We start from the raw sequence: 26,933 nt of genomic DNA, 5'->3' as shown, positions 1-26,933 counted from the left end.
TTGTTCTGGGCAGGAGTACTAGACTGTCCTTTCCTGGGTGTCTAAAGGCCCAGAGGTGATGATACAAACATTAGGTAGAAGAGAAGTTTGAGCAGACAGGGTTTTGGCTACTTTATTGGGTTCTTTTATCTATCATCTTTCTCCACTCCAGTCTTTCCACCCCCCAACACTAGGTAGGAGAGAAAGAAGGCTGGAAGGAAAAGGAAGCAGAGGCCTGATTAGGGGTGTTGAGTTGCTTGGGGCAAGTGCAAGCTTCGTGGTCAGAATGCCAGCAAACAGCAGTCCAGCAATCTAGCAACTGCAAAAGCAGCAGCGGGAACCGCAAGCAGCAGCAGCAGCCATCACGGGCCCTCCCGGGGTTCTCGCATTTATACCTTCTCAAGAGTCCCCAGAATTCCTAACAAACCATCTGCGGCTGGAAAACAAAGCCCTGCCCTCCTAGAGCATGAAACAAACCGTAGTTAGTGACTGGGCACAGTCTGAGGCAGCCCCGTCCCACACCTGGGCCTGAAGCAACATTCACGTAACATACTGGAAGAAACCAAAATTCTCACCACAGTCCTGTTTTCCTTGCCCTTAAAATACCGCCCGAGGTAGGAATGACGGTGAGAATTCAGAGCCTAACGTCAAGAAGGCTCACTTTGCTTTGACAGATCAGGAAACAACTCATGGAGTCATTGCAAGCACGCCTACGGATAGTCGGCCACTTCAGAAAGACTGACTGTTTCCTGGACAGTCGCTGACTGTTTCCCAGACAGCACAGAGATGCTACTGCAAAGCTGCCGAGGCTTCTGCTTGCAGAGCTCCTGTCAGATGACTGGACCAGGTCCAGAAGGTCAGCATCTGGGTGAAAACCAAAAGAAACATTTGCTTGCTCTCTTAAGGTTGGAGTGGTGTCTGTTGGTCTAAGAAACGACAACTGGAGATGGAGAGATGGCTCAGTGGTCAATAGCACTTGATGCTCTTGCAAAGGACAGGAGCTCAGTGTCCAGTTCACATGGTGGGCAGCTCACACACCCATAACTCTGGAGGATGTGATGCTCTTTTCTGGATTCTTTGGGCATCCACACTTACCCATGCACACACCCCCACCACACATTCACACATACATATACACACACACCACATACACACACACATATATACACACCACACACACTCGCATATACAATACACACACACCACACACACACACACATACATATACATACCACACACATGTTTATACATACACACACAGACACACCATACATGCACTCTCACACACATATATACACATACACCATACACACCACACACACACCCACACCCACACACCCCTCTCCCGCCCCCCCACATACATGACACACACACAAACACACACATGCTCACACACACAGACACACATGACCCAGGATGAATGCTGGGTCGGAGGTCCCTTCTAGGTGTCAGCTCTTTCCTTCCACCACGCACGTGGTCCCGGGGACTGAACTCAGGCAGCCGGGCTTGCTGACTCGATAAGCCATCTTGCAGAGCTTAAAATAAATCTTAAAAAAACCCAAACAGACAAACTATGGAGTCTGGCAAAATTCTGAAGCTTTCTGGAAGACGGTTCAGAAAGGCAGGAGAAAGGAAAAAAAGAACTAAAGAAGAAAATCTTTTGTTGAGGTGACACACTGTTGTTCTGAGCCCAGGACAAAGAACCCCTCCCCCCAACCCCATCCCCGTGATTACAAAGCAGCGTCCAGCCAGAGGCCAGTTCTGCCAAATATTTTGCTCATGCTTTTTAGAACTTGGTGGTTAGTCCATAAAAATGTCTGCAACCCAGATGAGGTTGTTGGATTCTTAAAAAAAAAAAAAAACGACAGGAGAGAGAAGTGATTTACTGGAGTGCGTCTGAGGCTTTGTTTTTTTTATTTTATTTTTTGCTTTTCTAATCCCCAGGCCCACAACAGCCTGTCTCATTGAATCTTGATTTGTATTTGTCTCACATGAATGTGAACATCCATCCTCCCAGCAGAAATGGTAAATAGCCGTGCACATCTATGTCAGAGAACACTCATAAATAACAATCATTTACCGGGCTAGGGGGAGGGCGACCTTTGGGCCTCAGAACTGCTGGCACCAACATTATTCCATGATGTTTCCGCAACTAAAAGGAATTTAACAATGATTTTTTATTGTTTAAAATTATTATTTTAAAGTAAAAGTCATAGTTAAAAAAACCAACCCATCAGAGTTCATAGAGTGGAATTAAATGAAAATGTTATTTTTAAGATTAAATTTTAAATATTATGTGTGTGTGTCTGCATGTGTGAACACCAAGGGCATGTGATCGTCTCAGAGGCCAGAAGAGGGTGTTGGATCACCTGGAGCTGAGGTTTCAGCGTTTGTGTGCCACCCTCAGTGAGGGCTGGAAGCTGCCAGATCTGTACGTGCTCTATCCGCTCCACTGCCGGTGTCTTTGCCCCAGTGGTAGCCACGCAAGGATGATCAGCTTTATGTTGCATGAGTCATGTTTGTTTGATAGTGAACCTTCAAACCATGCATATAAGTGCAGAGCTCTTCCCGACCATCCCCACGCCCTTCCTTCCCTCGGAGACGGCCGTCGTTGCTATAACAGTGCTTGCTGCTCTGACCAACACAGGTTCAATTTGTGCGTTTTATTTTACCCAAATGGCACACCACATTAATGCTCCCGCCACTTGCTTTGTTTTGACTTAATGATATGTCTTGGATATTTTCCCACCCCAGATTCCACTTTAATATGTTAAATTGCGATCTAATATGACTAACGGCTATTCTTGGTTGTCAACTTGACTACATCTGGATTTAACTAAAACTCAAGCAGCTGGCTACACCTGTGAGGGATTTTTTTCTTAATGAAATCATCCTTGGAAGTAGGAAGACCCACTTTAAGTCCATTAAAAGCTGGATCTTTTGAGGTGAGAAGATCCACCTTAATCTGGACCACGCCTTCTCCTGGCAGCTTATATAAAGGACATGGAAGAGGAAGACTACTTGCTCTCTGCCCGCTTGCTCTCACTGCCAAGTCCATTCCTTCACTGGCATTAGAGCCTGCTTCTTCGGGGTTCTGCATATGCTAAAGACCTTCTAGGAGCTTAGCCTTTTGGACAGAACAACTATATTCTTGGACCTTCCATTGGTAATTGTTGGATTAGCTGGACCACAGCCTATAACCGTTCTGATAAGTCTCCTTTGTATATAATAAAATATATGTAATATACAAAAATATTCATTTTATTAGTTCTGTATCCCTAGAAAGCCTTGACTAATACAATGAGTAAATTTGATTATTTGTTTATGAATAAAAAAACATTTAGATCTTTTTTCTGTTTTTTGTTTGTTTGTTTGTTTGTTTGTTTTTTTGCCATGGAGCAAGGAACTGAAATGTTATTTCTACTTGTTAGTATATATGTGAACACTTTTTTTTTTTTTTTAGAATAGACTTTTAGCTGGGCAGTGGTGGTGCATGCCTTTAGTCCCAGTACTCAGGAGACAGAGGCAGGCAGATCTCTATGAGTTTGAGGCCAGCCTGTCTACAGATTGTTTCAGGATGAGCAGAGCAACACAGAGAGACTCAGTCTTGAAAAAAAAAACAAAAACAACCAAACAAAAAAGAATAGACTCTCTAAAAAAGCATATGAATTTTTAGTTCTTCTCTTGGTCACCATGATCATTTAGAATAGTATGTTTATTTGTCCTCTCCCTCTTGAGACAGGACCTTGCTATGCCCAGGCTGGAATTCTCTATGTAGATAAAGCTGACCTTGAACCTGTGCTTCTGCCTTAGCCTCCTTTGTGCTGGGATTATAGGTTTGTGCCACAATGTACAGCCATGTGCTTTCTGTTTTCTGATAGTCTCAGTTGTCAAATGGATTGCATTTTCTTTCACTCCACCACACTCCAGAAACCATGTTGCATTTTGGTTTGAGTCATCAGTAGATGCTAAATTTATAATGAAATCCACTCATCTCTAACATTTTTTTTTACTCCTTTTCTTCCTCCCTTTCTCCTTCCCTCTTCTCTTCCCTCCCTCTCCTCCTTTCTCTCTTTCTTCCTTCTCTTGTTCCTTCTGCCCTCCTTCTTTCCCTTCCTATTTCCCTTCCTTTCTCCTCCCTCCCTCTTCCTTCCATTTGTTTCTGTTCACTCTCTCTTCTTCCCTTCTTCCCTTTGGTTCATGATTTCTTACTTGCTATAGCTCCTTCTAATCTGTACTTACCTGTAAATAAACTCTCTTTTCCAGAAAGTCATCAGATTCTTTGGGCTATGAATGGTTTCTCCTTCAGTTCTCTTTCAAGTATCTTTAGTCATGTCTGAGGTAGAATTTGGATGAAAGTAACAGAAATGCATGTGTTCAGCAATCTGTCTTAAAGTAGACAAATCATACAATCTCTACTGTTTCTTTAAGACTTTTTAATCTTGTATGGCCTACAGCTTGAGCAAGCAAGACAAAACTTAGTTTTTCAATTAGCTGGAGACGGATAAAAGGACCTATAATCCAAACCACCAAACCAAACCAAAAACCCTGGTAGAAATGCCATTCGTCATTGATTTTGTTACAGTCTAAAAACTTGGCCTCTTGTTCATCTCTCCGTCCTGACTAACAAGAAGTGGGAACCAGAGAACACTTCTTGTCCAGAGAGGAGCTAGTTTTTGTATCAACACATCCTTTATTAGGCTGCCTCAGAGACAAAGTAGGCAGGGGAAAACCATGATTAAAACTTAGGAATCCAGTATCCTGACACTTCATAGCTTTGTGATTTTTCAGTACTTAACCTTTTCAACTTTGGCTTCCTGGCTTATGAAGTGGGCATCATAACACTGCCCATCTCAGAGGACTGTGGGACACACAGAAAACGCCTGATTCCATGACGACACATGGTGAACATCCAGTAAATGTTTTCATAGCAAACCTTGCCTTTTGAATCCATACAGTGCTCCACGGGGAATTCCAGAGGAAGGAAGGAATTGTTCCCCACTGTCAGGTCCACTGTCTAAGATGAAGATAAAGCCAATATTTTCTCTCTACAGTGTTTCACATATGGCAAGAATTTAATAGTTATCTGTTGGCTAAATGATTCAATAGCTTCCTGGTCTAGATGGAAAGTTTGGCTCCTCCTTTCTAGAAATATACAGAGAAATAATCATATTATATGAATATGAATACTGACCACATTTTACTACAGGTCATTCATGACACTTGATTCACCTAATATTTGTTCATCGTTCAGTACATAAATATATTATGTGAGGAAGTGCGAACCAGGTGTTTGTGGTGCCCCCTTTAATCCCAGCACTCTGGAGGCTGAGGAAGACAGAGCTCTCTGAGTTCAAGGCCAGTCTGGTCTACAGAGTGAGTTCTAGGACAGCTAGGGCTACACAAAGAAACCCTGTCTTTAAAAACCAAATAGAGAGAGAAGAAACAGACAGACTGAAAGAAAAGGAAAAGACATTATACATGTTAGGAAATGTCCACAGTCTAGCAAGTAAGAGTCACACACAGCCAACCTCATTAGGTAAAGAGGTTACTCCGCTCCCCAGGGTGAGGCAGGTGCAATAGGATCATGTCACTCGTGTGTCCGAGTGGCCCCTTCCCTCTTTGACATCTATCACCTCCTATGAGGCCTCTGTGGCAAGTTAGCTTCTGAGATCACAAAACAGCATGTAGGTTGTGTCTGAGGAAAACTGGTCACGGGTTTCTAGCCTCCTGCATGGTCTGCCTCCCTGCAGAGAAGGGAGTTTTGTAGAGAATGTATTTTGTTCATATTGATTTTCTGGCCCTTGCTGACTGCTCTGTGGTAGAAACTCTTCAGGCCGTTATTCATCTTATAAATAAATACACATCAGCTGGGATTCTGAGTAAGATCTTTTACTTGTAAATTCCACCATTAGCTCAAACTCAGAACGTATCTAAATATAGTGAAGGGTGGGGAGAAAAAAGGCTTTGAAGCCAGATAATATGGTTCCAGAATGAAGCTCCTCTGCTTTCTATACACAGACTAGTGACCCTGGATGGGAATATGGTGCAAAGATATTCAGTTTCCTTCCTCTTTATTCAGTCAGTCATTTTCTCTCTTTCTCTCTCTCTGGATGCATGCATGCGTGCGTGTCTGTGTGTGTGCGTATGCGTGTGCGTGTGAGACACATACCATAGCACCTCTATGCAGGCCAGAACACAACTCTTGGGAGGTTCTGTCCTTCCACCATGGGATCCAGCAGTCGAATTCAGATAGTCAGGCTTGTGCTGCCGGTGCCTTTGCTGTCTGAGCCATCTCGCCAGCCCAGAGATATGGTCTTATGCTGTCCAGGCTGGCCTTGAACTTGTAGTGATCCTACTGCATCTGCCCCTAAGTGCTGGAATTGTCCTGCAGTGCTGCACTTTAATAAGATAAGAACAACTGTGCATGCCAGAGACTCCGAATTCTTTTCCTAAAAGTTCATATTTCACCACAGCAGCTGGATTTCTAAGCTTTGAAGCTGTCCAACGCAGAGGAAGCTTCCCCTGGCCATGTAAATAACTTCTGGCCAGAGATGTATGTAGAAGCATGGTGTGCTGGCAAGTGCTACGTGATCTCTCTCTCACACACAAATGTACAAACATGCATGAATGCACACACAACATGAACACACATACACACACTCACATACTTAAATATAATGATTTTTAAAAAATTATGTATATGGTTTTGAAATATATGTTTATTGCATATACCTAAGTTCACACACATAGATATACAATAAACATGTTTATTACAGAATTTGCAGATAATAGTACTACGCAACTTACAAATAAAAAAGACCCAGGACTTTTTTCTGTCTTAAAAAAAAGATTTATTTACTTTTATTTTATGTGTCTGACTGTTTTGCCTGCGTATATGTCTTTGCACCACATGCATATCTGGTGTTCTCAGGGTCCAGCAGAGGGCATTGGGTCCCCTGGAACTGGAGTTACAGACAGTTGTGAGCTGCTATGTGGTGCTGGGAATTGAACAGGGGTCCTTTGGAAGAACAGCCAGTGCTCTTCACCACTGAGCCATCTCTCCAGCCCCATCCAGGACTTTTGAAAACTTTCATGGGACCCATGAATATTGTTGAATGGTTTGGGTGTTTTTTGCTGAAGTTATAGGAGCATGTGCTCTAAGGTTGCAACTCAACCGTGATTCTGCAGGTGGGACTTCAACCCAATTCACTAGCCATCCTCCCCCACCCCATAATGTTATCAAGTTTGGAACATGATGTATTCAGAAGCTTGTTTTTATTTTATTTTATTTTATTTTTTATTGGCTTATACCAATTATATTCACCAGCTGATATTTCTTTCAGCTCCAGAGTTACCTGATGAGATGTTCCTCATTCATCAGTGATAGAAGCTATGCATTTCCTGAATTGGGGAATCTTCAGAGGTAGAGACCAGCTTAATATTTTCTCCTATTCACAGAGACTGTAGACAGGCCACACCTTTAAGGTGAAAATATATTTTAATATTTTCTTTCTGAATTTTAGACAGCCAACAGTGCAATCGTTGAAAATGGGATCCGTAACATTTGCTAACTTCCTTGGTGTAAATATTCCCACAATCACTAAAAGCAAGCTGCCAGCGGGAAGTCACTGCAGGCAGAGCAGGCAGGAGGCGTGCTTCATCTCCCTGAGAATGCCGGAAGCATCCGTCCATGTCGGTACAGTTAACTGCAGCCCTCATTTGTACTTTCCTGCGTTTCCATTTGCTCTTTGCTCTCTTTCACTTGCAAGAACTCTGTGTCATCACTCAAATGGATCACCTGCCATAGAATGTAAGATTGTGAATGCAAGGATATTCTTCATTCCATTCAGCTTCGCATCTGTAGCAACTATTGAATTTTAAATTTTAAAACAAATATTTCTTAACGGAATGGGTATGCTGCAAGTATTTTTCAAGAGAACTGTTTTTTTTTTTTTTTCCAGACTCAGGCTGATGTTTTTGCTGTATAAAAATGTTAAATTGTATGTTGTCAAATATGTCTGCCTTTTCATTTATTGCGTCTGAGTTTTCTGTCATATTTAAAAATGCCTCTCTCACCCCAAGGTTGGTTGCTCTCCTAAATTTCCTAAGAGTTTCATTTCATGTTTGTTATGTATAATGCGGAATCCATCTGGAATTTATTTTTGTGTGTGATGTGCGTTTCTCCCAGATGGCTAGCTCGCTATGCCACTTTGGTAAATAAATTATCTTTCTCTCCGGAACTGAAATTCCACCTTAGTGGTACATGAGGTTCTCACATACTCTGGCTTCTGTTTCCTCTATTTCGTGCAGGCACGTGTTTGCCCACTTCTGGACTTCCACCCTTCTCTTCGCGTACGTAACTTTATGGTGGTTGTGATAACAGCACAGTTGGAGAAGAGCTGTGTGTCACGGAACTGGGGTACACATTCTGAGATGTGCTTTCTAAGATCCTTCCGTTGCCCCTTTCCTATGTCATATGTAATTCCGCTGAACCATATTTTCTAATAATTAAAAATGAACTAGAAAATTGGTTGCTCATATGAAATACTCTAATTGACAATTTTGTTTAATTTTTAAAGTACTTTTCAGCACACATAAACAAAAATATACAGACTGGAGAGGCCAGTTTCTACCCCTCCCCCCACACTCATAATTTTTATTGAGTTTTTCATTTTAAAATCTTTAACAAGCTGTGGTGGTGCATGCTGACTGTAATTCCAGCGCTGAAGACATAGAGGCAGGGCAGTGCAATTTCTAGGCCGGCCTCAGCTACATAGTAAGGAGAGGAGGAGGAGAGAAGGAAGAGGAGAGGAAGAGGAGAAGGAGGAGGAGAAGGAAAGAAAAATCATTTGCACTGATTTATATTACTTAATTTTTAATTTGTTACTTTAATCTTCATTAGGATATCTAAAACATTGGCTAGGCACAGGTAGCAGGGCTATCTTTATTGATTTTGCTTACAAATCAGTGGCTTAGAAATCTTTTGATGAATGCTTTTAGTGCATTTGCGTACTCTGACGCCTTCTGTGAGAGGAATTACCCCACAGTGGCCTTTTGTGTTTGACTTGCTTTTGTTGTTGGTGGTGAAATGCTGAGAAGGGCCTTGGACTTGTCAAACAAGCACTCTATACCTTTTAAACTAACTAACTAACTAACTAACTAACTAACTAACTAACTAATTAATTTTGAGATGGGCCAGGTTTGAAATTTCCATCTTTACCTCCATCTACCAAAGTTAGGGTTTTAGACCTGTGCCTAAACCAGTTACTTATTTTTTTAAAAAAAGATTATGAATTAATGAGTTTAAATCCATTTGATCATCAATATGATTATCTTTCTGAAGCTCAGATTTTCCTCTCTTAATAATATGAGCCTCTTTAGTTGGCTCTTCTATTTATTTTTTTATTTTTTTATTTTTATTTTTTGGTTTCGCTGTAGAGCCTTGGCTGTCCTAGACTCGATTTGTAGATCAGGCTGGCCTTGAACTCACAGAGATCCGCCTACCTCTGCCTCCCCAAGCACTGGGGTTACAAGCATGCACCACCATGCCTGGCTGGCTCTTGTGTTCTTAAATGTCACATTATTTTTCCTAGGCAAATGGTATTATGGGATATTCTTGGTGCATTGTGCATTTCTTGTTGCAGACCCAGAACCTTGGATCTCTTTAAGTTGCTCTGAATTTTCATGACCTGTTTCCAGACCACATGTTGGAAACTAGGTTAGTTCACTGCTATTGGAAGGCTGGTTTCTAGACACTTTCAGTAAATAAGGTTAATTAGCATCTTTGTCTAACTTTTTCTTTTTTCAAAAAAAGGTTTTTGTTTTGTTTTTGTTTTCAGTCTTGGCTGTCCTGGAACTTGTTCTATAGACCAGACTGGCCTTGAACTCACAGAGATCTACCTGCCTCTGCCTCTCTAGAGCTGGGATCAAAGGGGTGCACCACCACTGCCTAGCTACTAAATTTTTATTCATAGTTTCCAAAGGCAAAATCCTCATGAGTTTATAGTAATTTCTATTCCAGACCAGTTTTTTACTTAGCTTCTTTTGTTTTATAATTGTCTCTAGTTATTTATACATTGAGAGTCCTGGTTCGCAAGATTATAGGGGATTATGGAATTAAAACATCATATGGTTATTCATTTGCTTTTATCCTAGATGGTTCAGTAAAGCAGTAATATTTAGTGAGAGAAGACTTTTTAAAATTTGTGTTATGTCCGCCTTATTCTAGTTACTGAAGGGAAACCTTCTATCAAATGAGCCATATCCCCAGCCCAGTGACTGCTAGGATTTATTGCCCATGATCAAGTCTGAGCTGTCAAATGAAAACTAGAATTTTAGAAAGCTTATTTGTGCCTCCACCAGCTTGGCAGCTTCTAAAACGTTAAGATTTTTCTGGTAAAAGTAGTGGTGACATTTACTCTTGTGATTTTCTTTTTTATCGTTACATAATGAAATAAGTCAAGATTTAGAAGCCCTGTATGATTCAGAAGCAAAGTTATTCAAATGATCAGCACATTGCTATAAAGTCATGAATAGGTAAAAGATCCACTCAGAGATTAAACCAATCCATTTTCATGGAAGAGCACGACACATTTAAATGACTGGCTTCCATATTCCATGTTACAGCTAACTTTCAAACGGCTCTCACTAGCAAAGAATGTTCCTAATTATTTGAAAAATGTAATAAGATATTTTTTCACTCGGAACAAGACAGAGAAGGTCAGCATGGCCTCTGCACAAGAATGGCATGCAACCTTGTAAAGCATGTCGTGTGAGGCTTTGCCTGCACGGGGCAGAGGGCGGACGGAAAGTGCCTGTTCCCCGGGGAGTTCTGCGAGGACTCCAAACTCGCCTATTAGTTTTTCAGTTTTAAAAATACATGTTTTCCTTTCCAATTACAGCCATACACCTGTGAAAAGCCAGCTTTTTCTTTTCTGTATTTACCTAATATAGCATGTAAGAAACGGATTCCAGGAATACACACAAACTCCCAGCCCTTCTAAGTTTTGATATTGTTACTGAAGGGGGCCACGGAGATGTAAGACAGTGGTGTTCTCCTCATCAAGTTGCCTTTTTGTTTTGGAAGACACAGATGTTTCTCCTAAGACGTGTTATCTAGTTAACATGTAACGGACACATTACTGTTTTAAAACTAATGAATGTTTTGAACATCACTCAGCACAGCAGGTGTGACGTGGCGGTGTGAGGAATCCGAGGCCAGCAGGGCTGTGGTTCTCTCGGTGGAGCACGTGGCTAGCCTGCAGAGCCACCTTCAATCCTTAGCACAGGCTGAGTGTGGGGATGCATGCTCCTGTAATCCCTGCACTCACTGGAGGTGCAGGCAGGATGACGAGAGGTTCGAGGTCATCTTCAGCTACGTAGTGAATTCAAAACCAGGCTGGGACGGGCAAGACCCTGTCTCAAAACAAAGCAATATTTTCTTTTTAAAGATTTATTTATTTATTACTTATGCAATGTGTGTTAGCATGTACACCTGCATGCCAGAAGAGGGAACCAGATTTCATGTTTAGATGGTTGTGAGCCACCATGTGGTTGCTGGGAATTGAACTCAGGACCTTTGGAAAGAGCAATCAGTGCTCTTATCCTCTGAGCCATCTCTCCAGCCCCCACAAAGCAATATTAAAAAAAAAAAAAAAAGGTTTTGAGGAGTCCCTCAGTATTTAAATAAACTTTAAAAGGTTCATTTCTTTTACTTCATGTGTCTGAGTGTTTTGCCTGCATCTATGTCTGTCCACCATGTCCATGTCTGGTGTCCACAGAGGTCAGATGGGGTGTTGGGATCCCCTGGAAGAACAGATACAGATGGTTGTGAACCATGTAGGTCTGAGAACTGACCTACCCTTTGTAAGAGCAGCAAATGCTCTCAACCACTGAGCCGTCTCTTCGGCGCCTCCCTTTTTTCTTTTTCTTTTTGTCTGTTTTGCAGGAGGGAGGGTTTTGAGACAGGGTTTCTCTGTTTAATCCTCGCTGTCTTGAACTCACTTTGTAGACCAGGCTGGCCTCAAACTCACAGAGATCTGCTCACCTCTGCCTCCCACAGTGCTGGGATTACAGGCGTGTGCAACTATGCCTGGCTCACAATTTTTTAATAGTGTAAATAAAGGCAAGCTGAGAATAAATTTCAAGCCCTTGGATTACAAAATTGCCATGCTTCAGATTATTATATTACATTCCGTGATAACTTTGCCTGGTTCTCAGCTGCGTCCCATTGTTCATTTTTAAATATGGAGATGGTTTTCATGAGCCTCCGGTGGGAAGCTGGACTCAGGGTAGCCACGTAGAGTTTTCTCTGTTCTTCACATAACATTTAGAAATGTATCTTAACAAAAAGCTTAATTTTCTCTTTATTCTAAAATAGCCTAGAGGGGCTGGAGAGATAGCTTAGCGGTTAAGAATACTGGCTTCTCTTCCAGAGGTCGAGGGTTCAATTCTCAGCAACCACATGTCACCTCACAACTGTCTAGAACTGTACGGGATCTGGTTCCCTCTTCTGGTGTGGTGCAGCTACACGTGCAAACAACACACCCATATACAAGAAATAAACAAATAAAATAGCCTAGAGTGTAACTTACTATTCACCCTTTTTATTCCTTTTACTTTTTAGTCCTCATATTTTGTTCCTCTTTTCTGTTTTCCTTAGCTAGATCTGAAAGAGATTTACTCCTCTTATCGATTCTTTCTAAAGAGCAGATTTAGAGGTTTTATTTATATTCCCATGTACTTTTTAAAAATTTCAACAATTTCAATACCTGACTTACTAATTATTTCCTATTTTTGGGTTGGCCCCTCTCTGCTGGTTTCTCCTTTCTTTCTTTTTGGTATTCAGGTTGTAAATTTTTCTCACAATACACCTTAAGCTCTGACCCACTGGTTTTGCAATATAGTGCTTCTTCTTTTCAAGATTTTCTACACAAATTAATTATTTCTTTGATAAGAAAATCTTCTTATAAAACTAATGAAATATGTGTTGGAACAATGCTCAGTGAAGAGAGTGTGATGCTCAAATAGGATACCAGAATTCAGGACCCATTGTTCACATATGCTTGTAACTCCAGTTCAGGGGGATCCAGTGCCCTCTTCTGGTCTCTGTGGGCACCTACACTCACAGACACAGACACACACATACACATATTAAAATTTAAAACATGATTAAATATGAAATAAAAAAGCAAGGTAGATAAACAACGACATAAAAAGAGTAAGTTTATATCTCCCAAAGCTTAGGTCATCCCCAAACCAGTAAGTTACTGAGAAGAGACACAGTTTGAGCTGGAGGAATGTGCGCTCTCTTAGGTTGTTTGAGAATTAAACCATTGGAGATCAGAAAAGCACATGAGCATAATGGCAATTATATTACCTGGTGATATAAGGCCAAGCAGAAGTGAGAAATAATTATATGATACTCAAGTGATATTCACACAGGGAGCAATGGTGACAACTGGTTAGCAGGCATTATCAACTCAAAAAGAACTGAAAATTGGTTACTCAGAAAGAAAATAGCTGAACATTCACAGCTCCTGTATGAAAGAAGCCTGTTAACAAACGTGACAAAACTGCCAAGTCACATGACAAGTGTTAGATCACATTGTAATGCCAAGGGAAACTTTTCTAAGTCATTGTTATTTAAAAAAAAAAAAAGAAAATTGACGTGTGTGTGTGTGTGTGTGTGTGTGTGTGTGTATGAGGGTACAAACCATGTGTATACATGGTTTCTGCAGATGCTTATCTGGAGTGAGTTGTGGTTGTGGTTATGCATAACTGGAGTGAGTTGTGGTTGTGAGCCACTGTCGGTGCTCAGAACCAAGGCCTGGGTTCTCTGCCAGAGCAGTACATGTTGGTTGCTGCTGAGCCACCTCTCCAGCCCCCAGGGCATTGCTCACCAGGTAAACATAGTGTTTTCATGCACTACAAGGAAGAAGTTCTTTAATGGATTGGAGGCTAGGAACACTGATTTCCAGATTTCCTAACTGTGTTCCCAAAAATTATCTTAAAATCATAAAATACAAAATGGTTTTTGGTCAACTTGGCAGCCATTTAGAAAACTCGAAACTGAACCACTAACTTTCTCCTTGGATCTGATATATTCCAGATGGATCAAAGATTTAAACATAAAACACAAAGTCATAAAATGCTAGACAAAAACATAGGGGAGGTTCATAGAATATCAACGTGGGAAAGGGCTTTGAACACTTGATACTAATCCCAGAGGCCATAAAAAAAGGACTGATGAATTTTAATGTATAAAAAGAAAACATTTTTTCCTGCTAGGAAACAACAAAGTTAAAAGAAAAACAAATTGAGAAAAATAACTGCTACTCTATAGGGCCTATCTTCTTTATATAAGAATTGCTCCATATTAATAAGAAAAAGACCAAATACTTATTAGAAATATAGGCAATGCAGAGTAAAGATAGCTTATAGAAAAAAATGCTTTGTAAACATGAAAAATTGCAGTTACCTGTGCAATAAAAGAAGAACTCAAATTGATTGACATATCCAAAGACTGGAGTACACTGTACAGGTGAGGACGGTGGCAAGCGCACTGTTGGGGATGCACTTCTGGGAAGGGCAGACGAACTTTGACGGTGTAACTTCATTTGTAGGAATTAACATTGTAGACTTGGCTTAGTCAATAGCTAGGGGTGAAAAGGCAGCCACTGTAGTATTGTTTCCAACACTGAGGTATAAGAAATAGCCCAGGGACTGGAGAGCTGGCTTAGCATGTCCCTCCAGCACCCAGATCAGGTAGATGGCAGCTACCTGTCACTCTGATCTAAGGGATCTGTCTTAGGGTTTCTGTTGCTTTTAGAAAACACTAACCAACTTGGGGAGGAAACAGTTTGTTTGGTTTACACTTCCACATCGCTCTTCATCAATGAAGGAAGTCAGGACAGGAACTCAAGCAGGGCAGGAACCTGAAGGCAGGAGCTGATGCAGAGGCCGTGGAGGGGTGCTGCTCACTGGCTTGCTCCTCATGACTTGCTCAGCCTGCTTTCTTGTAGAACCCAGGACCACAAGCCCAGGGATGGCCCCACCCACAATGGGCTGGGTCCTCCCCATCAATCACTAATTAAGAAAATGCCCTACAGGCTTGCCTATCACCTGTAAGCCTATAGTTTAGGGAGGCATTTTCTCCATTGAGGTTCCCTCCTCTCAGATTACTTTAGCTAGTGTCAAATTGACATAGAACTAGCCAACACAAGACCAACACCCTCTCCTGGCCTCTGAAGGCATCAGATATGCAAGCAGTGCTCAAACATACATTCATGCAAAACATTTGTATACATAAGATAGCTTTTTTTTTGTTGTCTAAGAATGAATGGGACATTGGCTGTTAAATGGATAAACTGAATGCTTATCATGGAACAGCTCCATAGTAAAGATAGTGGCTGAGTCCAGGCAGAGACCTGGAGGAACATGGGAAGCCAGGTGAGAAAGGCTTGCTTTTCACCATGTAGCCTTTGTACTTTGCAATATTCTCATGGACCTATGGAACTTATTTAAATGAGGTGTTGTTTGTGTGTGTGCGTTGTTTTGTTTTTTGTTTTTGAGACAGGGTTTCTCTGTGTTGTCCTGGCTGTCCTGGAACTCACTCTGTAGACCAGGCTGGTCTTAAACTCACAGAGATATGCATGCCTTTTGAGTGCCAGGATTAAAGGCATGCACCACCACTGCCAGGCTCTTTAAATGACTTTTATAGTGAATAATATATGCTCTGTAGGGAGGTTTGTTTCTGGTCTAGACAATGTGCATGTACCCAGATAAAACATTGTTGGGCTGGGCATGGTAGTATATTCTCTTAAGGTCTGCAGTTAAGATGCAGATGCAGGCCAATCTCTGTACATTTCAGGCTAGCCAGGATTTACAGTGACATTTGTTTCAAAAAAAAAAAAAAAAAAAAAAAAAGGTTGATTTATTCCTGAGAGTATGCAATAGAGCAAAGCAACCCCAAGCGTAAACGCAAGGATGCCCTGTGCAAATCGAGTGTTAGTAGAACAGTGGTGGCCAGGCTGCTGGGAGTGTCAGAGCCTTCCCAATGCCAGCCATGGTCTACCCTCACGAGAACTCTGGAGTTCAGTCGTCTGAAGGCAAGCCGTGTCTCTGTTATGGTTGGTTATCTCTCTGATGGATGGACACTGGTCAGCTAGAGCTAGAACAGAAAACCCAGACAGTACAGTTTGACCTTTTGGACCTGTTGGTCTGGTCCCGATGGGAGGGATGCTTCTAAAGTTGGTAACTGCAGCCAGGTGGTGGTGGTGCACCCCTTTAACCCCGGCACTCGGGAGGCAGAGGAGGCGGATATCTGTGAGCTCCAGGCCAGCCTGTTCCACATTGTTCCAGGACAGCTACAAAGTAAGACCCTGTCTTCAAAAAACCCCCAGAACAAAGAAACAAAAATTACTAACTGCTATTTAGTGATTCTGCAGCTTGACTGAAAACATGGCTTTGGAGAGGAGAAGATTGGAGTTCAAATGTCAAATGTTCTATCAGATGAATGATTTTTAGGCCAATGCTAATTCTCTATGCAAAAGTAAGACCTGGATAGACGCTGTTGTGAATTCAAAACTACATCCATTTCAAGGCACACGTACTCTGGGGGCCTGTGCAGATGGGTTTATTGATTACGATTTCTTACCCTTAAGGACCTATTTATTTAATTTGCTTATTAGTTTTGAGACACAGGCTTTCAAGTGCCAGGATTACAGGTCTGTGCTATTACAGTTTACAGATTAAAAAAACAAACCAATGACAACAACGATGACTAACTCTGCCATTTAAACAGCTAAAGAGCAATAATTGAAGTGAATTAAATGGAGTTAAAAATGTAACCTCTCTCCATCAGACAGGTCCTCACAAAGCTGAGAGTTCTTTAGTTATTTGTTTTGAGGCTCTCACTATATAAAGTTCAGAAAAAAATTTAAAAGTGTTTTTTTCACAACCCTTTTTCTTTTGTTCATCTTTCTTTCTTTCTCTTTCCCTCTCTTTCTCTTTCTTTTTAACTTGTGTCAGGGATCAAATTCTAGGTTTTGTGCATGCTAGGCAAATGGTGTACCACTGAGCTTCACCCCAGCCTTGTATTTTATTTTATTTGTGACAAGTTCTCACTACACAGTTCACACTAGCCTGAAACCCCCTATGTGGCCCGGCTGGCTTCTAACTCACCATCCTGCCTTAACTGCCCAGCTGCTAGGATTACAGACATGTTGTGCTACTTTGGCTGGCTGTGTGGTGAATTTTAAATGTTATTTACACTGGCTGCTGTAATGGATTCGCGTCATTCATGCAATAATAATGACATGAAGAGTAGGAGTGTCTAGGGCCACAGGCAGGCACACCAGATAGATGAGGGTTTTACTATAAATGTCACCCTCTTTTAGGCGGTGTATGCTTCGGCAGCTGGCTGGGGGATCGTCTTTGATGCTGAAGCCCTTCTTGGATGTGAGAAGCAGCCAAACGGCCTCTGGACTCCTCAGCCCCTGTTCTTGAGGACAGGAGCGGGACAAGAGAGAAACAGCAAAGCCCTTTAATGGGCCGCAGAACCTACAGACGCGCTCCTTTCCCCCCTCGGCAACTCTGTTTCCGGTGACACGAAGCCAGCGTGTGCGGCGCGCTCTTCATCTCAGCTGGTGTCACACAGTCTTTAACACTAATCTGGGCAGGTTGCCGCTTGGGGGCCTGGGTAATTCCCTTGTAATGCAGAGAAAACCCAATTCACTCACATTTCCGTGGATCCTGGGGAGCTGCTCCACCTGGTTAAAATCAAGAAATGCCACAGTTAAAAGACTCTTAAAGAACCAGGTGAGAGCTCCTAAGTGGGGCCTTCAGTTGGACACCAAAGAGAAATGGCCCATTTTCTCCCTGGCTGAGTGAATTTTTGCTGCTGACCTGTACATTTTATGCTATTTCAAAGTTACTGGCTGGGAAATTAATGGGAACCGAGAAGGGGATTTTTTTTTCTTTCTTTCTTTCTTACCCTACATGTGATGCCTTATTTAAAATAATTCAGATTGGAAGTGAATTTCTAGCAAATGGTGCTGTAGCCACTGTTCAATTTACCGACAGTGAATTCATCACTCTTGCTTTTTACCGGTGACGTTGCTAATGTAGTGGGTTGTTTTTTTTTTTTTTTCCCTCCGTGGTGAGATTTTCTTAAAATCCACTGCTTCCATCTGCCTGTAGTCCTTTAAGTAACTCCAGGTAAAAATGTCATTTAGCAAATTAATTTATCATCTTAGTATTTTATGATAAAGGCTTAAAAACATGAAGTAAAACTGTATATATTATATTTGAGATGTTTTTGATGTCCCACCATTTTATATAAATTTGTTATCTTGATAAAGCCAGATAAATAAATGCTCATATTTGTACCGAATAACTCAATTCTTTGCTTTCACAAGGCCAGAGCAAGGCTGAAAGGAAATTCATCTCAAAGCTATTAAGAAAAGCCAGATAGAAAGGGAACATAAAACGAAATGAGCTATGGCAAAAGGGCCGGACCCTCTCCCCGCCTGCTCTACATCATCCCGGCTACCCAGACGGAACAAAGATTTAGAGTTTCAAACAGAACTCCAGAACAGAAAGGAGGGAGGTGGGACTGTCTGAGAAAGGGATCAGTTAATTTATTCTGTGTTCTTAGACACAGGAAGACAAAGGAATCACCTGGCAATGACCTAGCTGGAGCCGAAGAACTCTCACTCCCAGACTGCCCCCATGGCCCCCCCCTGAATGCACCTGAGAATCAGCCTTTGCATACTTACTCCGGTCTCCTGCACGTATGTGCGAGAGAAAAAGCAGAGGACGGGGTGAAACCACCGTGTTCCTCCTCCTTAGCACTGGCAGGGCAGGCCGGGGGCCTTTTGCTCTGCCCAGAGACAAATTACTAGTAGATGAAAGAAAGTCCTTTACTGCTGGCAATCCTGAGCCTTTGAATGTTTAAAACTTGGGAGTGGACTGATGGAGCCAGTGGTTATAGCCAAAGCCTCGTCAGCAGGGAGCTCAGTGCTCTAGGCTTTAGGAGGTAGTGTCTTGGGGCTCTAGCTAGAGCTTGTTGCTCTGAGCTTCAGCCACGGACGGCCTTGGCACTTTATCACTGTACCTACAGCATTACGTTCCTGAACAGGCATGGATGTTGAGATCCCGAGTTTCTATGGTAACTAAAACACAGCTCCTGGCCTGGGATGTCAGGACCCTTGGCCTCTGATAGAGATGTCCAGATCAGTGATTCTCGACATGTGAGTCGCAGCCCCTTTGGGGGTCAAACAACCTTTCTCAGGGTCACATCGGATAACCTGCACATCAGATATTTACATCACAATTTATAACACCTGCAAAATTACAACGAAATCACTTTATGGTTGGGGGTCACCACAACATGAGGAACCGCACTGAAGGGTCGCCGCGTTAGGTATTCTGAGAACCACTCGGGTTTGGCGCTCTTCCAGTAACTCAGGTCAACAGTTTCTCATCCTCCGCTCTTCGAAGCCTTCCCGGTCACTGCCTGTCCTCTCTACCTTGTGCTCTGGAGTCCTCAGCTGCCCTCTTGGGGCTGCCCTCTGCTAATACGGCTCTCACTGCCCTTCATCACAGCCACGTCTGCCATCTTTTCCTTGTGTTACCAGCTCAATTAACAACGAAGATCGAAAGTGGACGAGAAAAGTCCATTCTAGAGAAGCATTTTAATGAGCCTGACTTGCAATACCAGCTGTGACGCAGAGGGTGTTTCCCGGCTGGTTCTGAACAGCCTTGTGGCGTAGCCAGCAGGGAATGGTAGCCAAGCTGTTTGCAGCGGCCTGGTAAAGCCCTCGGGTCAATGGAGGACGGTGCTTGCACCAGTCGCAAGCCTCCTGCTGCATCGTCTGAAGTGCTCCCCCTCTGGCAGGAGTGGGAATAGATGCAGGGTAAGTGGGATTGAGTTTACCAGGCTTATATAATTTAGAACGCTTCTTCCAAAGCCAGCGCTGGCTGCCTAGAGTGGTCATGACTAGAGCATGTCTTCGGCCAGAGCTGTAGTGATCTCCATTGCTTTAGTACCCTCAGAGTGATAGAGTTTCCAAAACAGCCAGACTGCTGCCAGTTCTAGCTAGCCGACAGCAGAGGCTCTGCTAGGCCGTCGCTTCCCTGCTTGAGGCGGCCAAGCATAGTAAAACGGCCTGTCAGGCAGTCGCTCTTGATAATTTGCAACACTATAACCTGATTTTATTTTTAAATTGCTTTAAAACTAATTATTGTATTTAAATTTGTGTGTGTGAGAGAGAGACACTTATGTGCAGGTGTCCAAGGTGGCCAGAGAGGGCACTGGGGCTCTCTGGGGCTGCAGTTACAGGCAGTTGTGCCCAATATGGGTGCTGTGAACAGACCTTCAATCCTCTGAAGTAGCAGCCACTCACAACCACTGAGCCATCCGTCCAGTCCTGCCTTATAGTCTAGTCTTAGGCTATTTTTATACTTAAAAAGAAGCGGGACTTAGTGGTGGTGCATGCCGTTAATGCCAGTACTTGGGAGGCAGAAGCAGATGGATCTCTGTGAGTTTGAGGCCGGCCTGGTCAACGAAAGGAGTCCAGGGCAGCCAAGGCTCCATCCAGAGAAACCCTGTGTTTAAACAGCCCTTCCCTCAAAAAAAAAAAAAAAAAAAAAGTCTACGCTCACTAGTAGCCACTTCTCCTCCCCCCAACTCCGAGCTCTAAAGGACCACTAATCTGCTCTATAGGTGTGTCCATTTAATGGAATCACGTTACGCATGTTTTGTGTCTGGCTTCTCCACTAAGCATGTTTTATGGCTCATCCATGCTGTAACGCATGTCATTACCGTTTTTGGTGGCTGACTAGTATTCCATTATGTGGTACATGCATTTTCTTTACTCATTCATTAGTTGAGGACATTTGGATTGTTTCTGTTTTCTGGCTGCTAATGAACAATGATGTGAACCTTATCATACATAAGTTTGTGTGTTTTTGTGTTGATAATATGTCTTCATTTCTCCTAAACATATGTCAAGTAACAGAACTGCTAGGTCATAAACATGTTCATTCTTCTGCACTACCATCTGGATAGATGCTGGTCCCTCTTTCTCTACCACCTTGCCAACACTCGCTCCTATCTAACAGCCATACTAGTGTGCAGAAAGTGATATCTCATTGTGATTTTGCCAATAATTTTCAAATAAATTTTTCCTTATTTACTTTAGTTTCTCCTTATTTAGTTCCTACTGGGCCAAAAAAAAAAAAAAAACCCTCAGAAATGTAACTAAGGTTGATTTTTAAAAAAAACTTTTTATTAATTCTTTGTGAATTTTGCATCATGCACCCCAACCCCACTCCTCTCCTCCTCCCTTCATACCTGCCCTACACCCTTGCAAACCTCCCCCAACAGAGAAAAAAAAATGTCATTGTGGAAGCTGTAGTGTGTCTCAGTGTGTCCCACAGTATACTTTTTTGCCCATACATTTTTGCTTGCAACCTCTGGCTTCTGCTACTCTATCAATACTGGAACATGGAGGTTGATTTGAAAAAAAAAAAAAAAAAACTTCACTTATTTATTTGTTTGTTTGTTTGTTTTCAAGACATGATCTCACTGTAAAACCCTGGCTTACCTAGAACTTTCTTTGTAGAGCAGGCTGGCCAGGAACTCACAAAGATATGCCTTTCTCTGTCTCCTGACCACTGGGATTAAAGGTGGCTCTCTCTACCATGCCAGTTTATTTTTAATTATTTGTAGTGTGTGTGTGTGCGTGTGCATATGTGCACATGAGCACAGGTACCAATGGAGACCAGAAAAGGGTACCAGACCTCCTGGAGCTGGAGTTGTAGGAGGCTACGAGCTGGCTGATGTGAATGCTGGGAACTGAATTTGGATCCTCTGGAAGAGCAGCAGGTGCTCTAACCCTCCAAGCCATCTGTCCAGCCCCTGGAACTGAGCTTTTATTCAACTGTGGACAAGTCTCTGGACGCAAGAAGCTTTACTTCTCTCCTGGGTTGAAATCCGTTAGAGGTCAGGGAAACCATTGCTTCCTTCTGTGTGCCCTATAGTTCCACCTGCTCTTATGAGACTGTTGAAAGTATTTCCCCACTTACCTTGCAATTCGGCAAGCATCTTGTTCATTCTCTCCTTAAATAGCGTCAACCATGGAGACATGTGGCAGGTGCTGGGGACATGGATTTTGGAGACTGATTTGGCTTATTCTAATTCTGTCTCTAATGATTGCCAGCCCAGAGCCCAGAGCCAACTAATGAAACTCTGAGCTTTGGCTTCCTATTTACGAAGAGAGATAATAACATCTCTCAGATAATTGTTATGAGGATGAAACTACATCCTGAATGTAAAACAATAGGACAACAGTGCATGGAAATCGCTCAATAAATATTAGTTTCCTCTGCATCCTTGCATTCCTCCCAGTCCCATCCTCACTGACCTTCCTTAGAGACACATCCTAGTTCAATGTGTGGTTTCACCAGAAGATAGGACAAGGCTGCTGTATATATGATTTAAGTGATGTCTCAAAGCTATACTAAAGAGACTGGAAGTCAAGAGAGAGAGGAAAAGACCTTGCCTGAGCCTAGTTTAGAAGGCAGAGAGCTTAACAGAGAGGTCAGAGATGTCGCTGCTACCGGGAGGGAGGGAACAGGATGGGAGGGATGCCTGCCCTCTGCTGTTTACATGCTCTGTTTCCCCAAAGGACTCTGTTTTTGGATTATGACCACACAGGCATAGAATCTTTTTGAAGCAAAGTTGATGTTTATTTCAGATGATCTATTTCTAGGGGCATTCTGAGATCTGCTGGAAGAAGCCTTGTATACACCACAGGCTAAAGGATTAATGTTGAGGGACAGGGGCAGGCATTCTGGTGTGGTAAGGGGAGGCCCTTGTCTGGCAGCTGTCTTTATCCACAGTGCATTCAGGGAAAGCTTCTATCCATCCTGGAGGGCTTAAAATAAAGTATCTACTTGAGTGAAACTTTTTGCAATAAGATTGTCAGCCTGGGAGCTGACATCTGTGTTCTAAACTAATGAAGTTGAATCTGGCTTTTGAATGAAGCTTAGCTGTAGGTAGGTCAGCGGCTCTCAACCTGTGGCTTGCAATCCCTTTCACAGGGTCACCTAAGACCATCAGCAAACACAGACATTTATATTATGATTCCTAAGAGCAGCAAAGTTGCAGTTATGATGTAGCAACAAAAATAATGGTATGATTTGTGGTCACCACAACACGAGGAACTGTCTTAAACCATTGGGAAGCCTGAGAACCACTGCTGTAAGACATAAGTTTTTACTTATTATTAAAATCTTTCCTGTCTTTCCTTCGGTTACTTACATTCCTTTAGCAGAGGAATTAATTATGTCATGCTGCATATTCCCCAGCTAAAACTCAGGTGACAAACTTGGAGGATTAATAAGCTACCACCTTTCTTAATGTATAAAGTACTTCTCTGGTGAGAATGCCTTCAGCCTTAGATTCTGAAACGGGCACTTCCTGACTTAAAAATTGAGCAGCATGCTGGAAAAGCTAAACATATAGCAGTTAACTTTCTGTCTCCCCAGAACTTGCCCTAGGGCTGGGCATGGTGATGCAAGCATTTAATCCCAGCACTTGGGAGGCAGAAGCAGGCAGATCTCTGTGAGTTTGATGCCAGCCTGGTCTCCATGGCCAGTTGCTACGTAGTGAGCTGCTATTTAAAAAGAAATTGTCTTATTTGGCTTTACATAGTCACCCAACAAGTGCATGTTTACTATAGACCAGCCGCGGGGTCCTGAAATACAAGGGAGGACTTTTACCGTGTTATCATTTACAATGGTGATGATCCTTCTCCTCGGAACTGAGGCCATGGATCAAAGGCAGAGGCATTGGATGACTCCTCAGATCGGATGAAGAGTCTTGATGGCCTCCTGACAGCACCCTGTAACTCCTCATGCTCCTATTGACACTGTAGATTTATAAAACAGGACAGCCTGTGGCAAATGATGACGGAGACCTAGGTGAGCACCCTGGCTACCCGGGCTCTGGAGACAAAATGCAGGATCCAGAGGGATAGACAAGGCAAAGACAAGTATACACACATGCACACAGTCACACATGCAAGTGCACACACACAGACACATACACACACACACACACACACACACACACACACGGACAACGTGTACACACTTAAGGAAGAGTCTTCATTTCAAGCCAAGTCAATGTGACCAACATTTATCTTTCTCTGTCTCTGTCTCTCTTTCCTGTATGTTTAATTTTATGATTGACAAACCCAGACTAGACTTTAAGTGATAAAATTAGGAACAGATCATTGGTGAAAGCCCTTTTTTCTTGCTCAGTGGTTGAGTGTATCCTCCTGCCGAGAACTGGAGATTGGTTTCCAGCACTCATGTTCGGCATCTCACAACTATCTGTAACTCCAGCACCAAGCGAGCCAGTGCCCTCTCCTGGTCTCCTTGGGCACATGGACAGATGGGCACAAACCACACACGCATACGCACACACACACACACACACACACACACACACACATAATTAAAAATAAAATCTTAAAAAAATGAAGATTGTCATCTTATTTTTTGTGAATGTGTTATTTGTGGAAAGTGAGGCATACCTGGGCCAAGAATTTACACTAATGTTATATGTAAAGATATTGGTGTCACATGCTGCAGAAAACAACAACCACCTTCTCACATCTCAGGGTGGAGACCAAAAGTGTCGTTATCTCCATATTTCAGGCTGGAAACAGAGCTAGGGGGAGGCTGCATGGCTTCCTCAGGGGTCCTTCATATTCCAGAGCATCCCGGCATCAGAGTGTGTGGTAAATCATGTAAGCGTCCAGATAAGAACAGCAAATATTTATGAAGCCCCAGTGCCATCCTCATCTGATGGTGAAAGCTGTAAATTACTAAAATAAAAACATGTGATGCACATTTCTGGGCTTAAAAAAATCCTATAATATGGTGAGACATCCCCAAACCTCAGAATCTTAAATTTATAAGAATACTAGAAAAAAAAAAAAAAAAGGTTTCCAGAAAACATCCTGGGCTATGTGTGCTATATAAGGAGTGGAATACACAATAAACTGGAGATGGTGTGTGTGTGTGTGTGTATGTGTGTCTGTGTGTCTGTGTGTGTGTGTGAATGGATAGAGGACAGACAGAGACAGAGAAGGCTTCATAGAATTGTGGGGATTTAAATGGACCTTGGAGAATGCAGGGTGGCTAGAGCGTTATCATTAATATTGTACAATGAGACAATGCTTATCCATGAGGGCAGCTGTGTAAATATGGAACCTTCCAAGTCTCCATTTGAGAGCACTCTTTGAACAAAAGTCTAAAAGCAGTTCCCTTTGCATAAGCATCAAGAGAAGTGAGCAAAAGGCCAGCTCTGCTGCGGGCCCATTGGATTGGGCTTCCTTAAGGTCTCCGGGCCACAGCTCACACCCACACCTCCATGCTGAAGGTCTCTGCAGTTGTGAGGTGAGTGAATTCTTTAGCTCTCCTAGTCTGTGGTGCTCTGAAACTTTGTAACTCCATAGACTTCAAGTGCTCTGCCTCGAGCCTTGTGTGATTTGCACACTACCCACTTCAAGAGTTTTCTGAGGTGACCTTCTGGGCTTGGCAAACACTGTGACATGGGGGTGATCTTGGCATGGTGGAGCGCTACTTTCACTGTGTCCTTAGAAATGTGGTTAGCAAGGGGTGGGAGAGGTGGTCGGTTAGATTCTCATTCGTCTGGAATCTGGATGGCAAACTGAGTGAGGACAGAAAGGTCGTTGCACAAAGATGTTACCAGAGTCCTCTGGACTTACTAGGTTCCCTTCAGAGAACAGACTAACACTGGAGAATCTTTTTTTATAACGAGTCCTTTGCATCTGTGACCTGAATCCAAAAGCTTTGCCCTCTTCCTCACAGGCTTTTCCAAGTTCATAATGGCACCCTCTGTGCTCCTCCGTATTCTCATATTTACCTCAACAATGATGTTAGATAACCTACAAAGAAGAACGCATTTGTTGATAAAAATGCAAGCATTCAGCAATTCAAGACTCCAAGTTTAGAAAAATGGTTGTTCTTTAGCTGAAGAGAACATTGGAAATTTACTTTCCACCCCAAAGAGCTAAATTGATATGCATCAATTACATCTGAGAACAAAGGCAAACTTACAAGGCAGAAAGAAAATTCCAGGAATCAAGAACTGAGCTAGCAGGCCATGGTGGGTACATGCCTGTGATCCCAGCATTCTGAGAGGCAGAGGCAGATGGATCTCTGTGAGTTTGAGGCTAGCCTGGCCTATAAAGTGAGTCCAGAACAGCCAAGGCTACACAGGAAAACCCTGTCTTGAACCCCTCCCAAAAGAATTGAGATACAGATGCTAAGTTAAGAGTGGTATTGCTCTTGCAGAGAACCTTAACTCAGCACCAGCACCCAAGCTGAATGGCCCACTGCCACCTGTAAGCCCAGCTACGGGGGAATCTGACCCCTTCTTCCCACTTCCTTGGGCACTTACACTGCCGTGCACATGTCCTCCCCCTAATTAAAAGCGAAGGATACTTCCTTCAAAAACAAACAACAGAAACCAGCCATTGAGACAGAATCCACAGAGATGAAGCGGACTATAAACAGCATGAACCATCTCACCTGCCCCAGGCATGGGTTTAAATCAGTGCCATGAACCGGTTAGGTCTCCTGGCTGCTGCTGGGGAGCATGGTTGAGACCTGTTTCCATTCTTGGGCTCTGCATGTCTGAAGAGTGAACTCAGCAAAATCTTTACCGTGCACTAGCTATGCTGGCTCAAACTCTCTCATAGCATATATCAAAGCCTTGAATTGAAAATCCAAAGGTAGCTACGAGAAAGCCTCACAGGTCTCTTTTTCCCAGAGCATAATGAGAATTCAGCTTATTGAACAATGTCCAAAGAAAGAGGAAAGGAATAACCTGTGAGGAAGATTTGTCT

General features: G+C 42.7%; 1 long non-coding RNA gene and 1 pseudogene across 2 annotated transcripts; one reads left to right on the top strand and one right to left on the bottom strand.

Annotated features, from left to right (window-relative positions):
* Positions 1–6,769: 6,769 nt before the first annotated feature.
* Positions 6,770–22,214, bottom strand: LOC132646145 (uncharacterized). Of its 2 annotated transcripts, XR_009584280.1 has the most exons (5): positions 22,075–22,214; positions 17,724–17,753; positions 14,462–14,639; positions 11,313–11,397; positions 6,770–7,780 (listed from the first exon to the last, which is right to left on the bottom strand). It is a non-coding gene; the product is annotated as an uncharacterized LOC132646145 (long non-coding RNA). The 2 variants fall into 2 exon arrangements; XR_009584274.1 differs by having other exon boundaries at positions 6,770–11,397.
* LOC132651356 (U6 spliceosomal RNA) lies at positions 10,660–10,759 on the top strand (annotated as a pseudogene).
* Positions 22,215–26,933: the final 4,719 nt, after the last annotated feature.

This window comes from Meriones unguiculatus, chromosome 1 (genome assembly GCF_030254825.1).
Source record: "Meriones unguiculatus strain TT.TT164.6M chromosome 1, Bangor_MerUng_6.1, whole genome shotgun sequence".
Classification (NCBI taxonomy): Eukaryota; Metazoa; Chordata; class Mammalia; order Rodentia; family Muridae; genus Meriones; species Meriones unguiculatus.
This window is presented reverse-complemented; position numbering and strand designations above follow the sequence as displayed.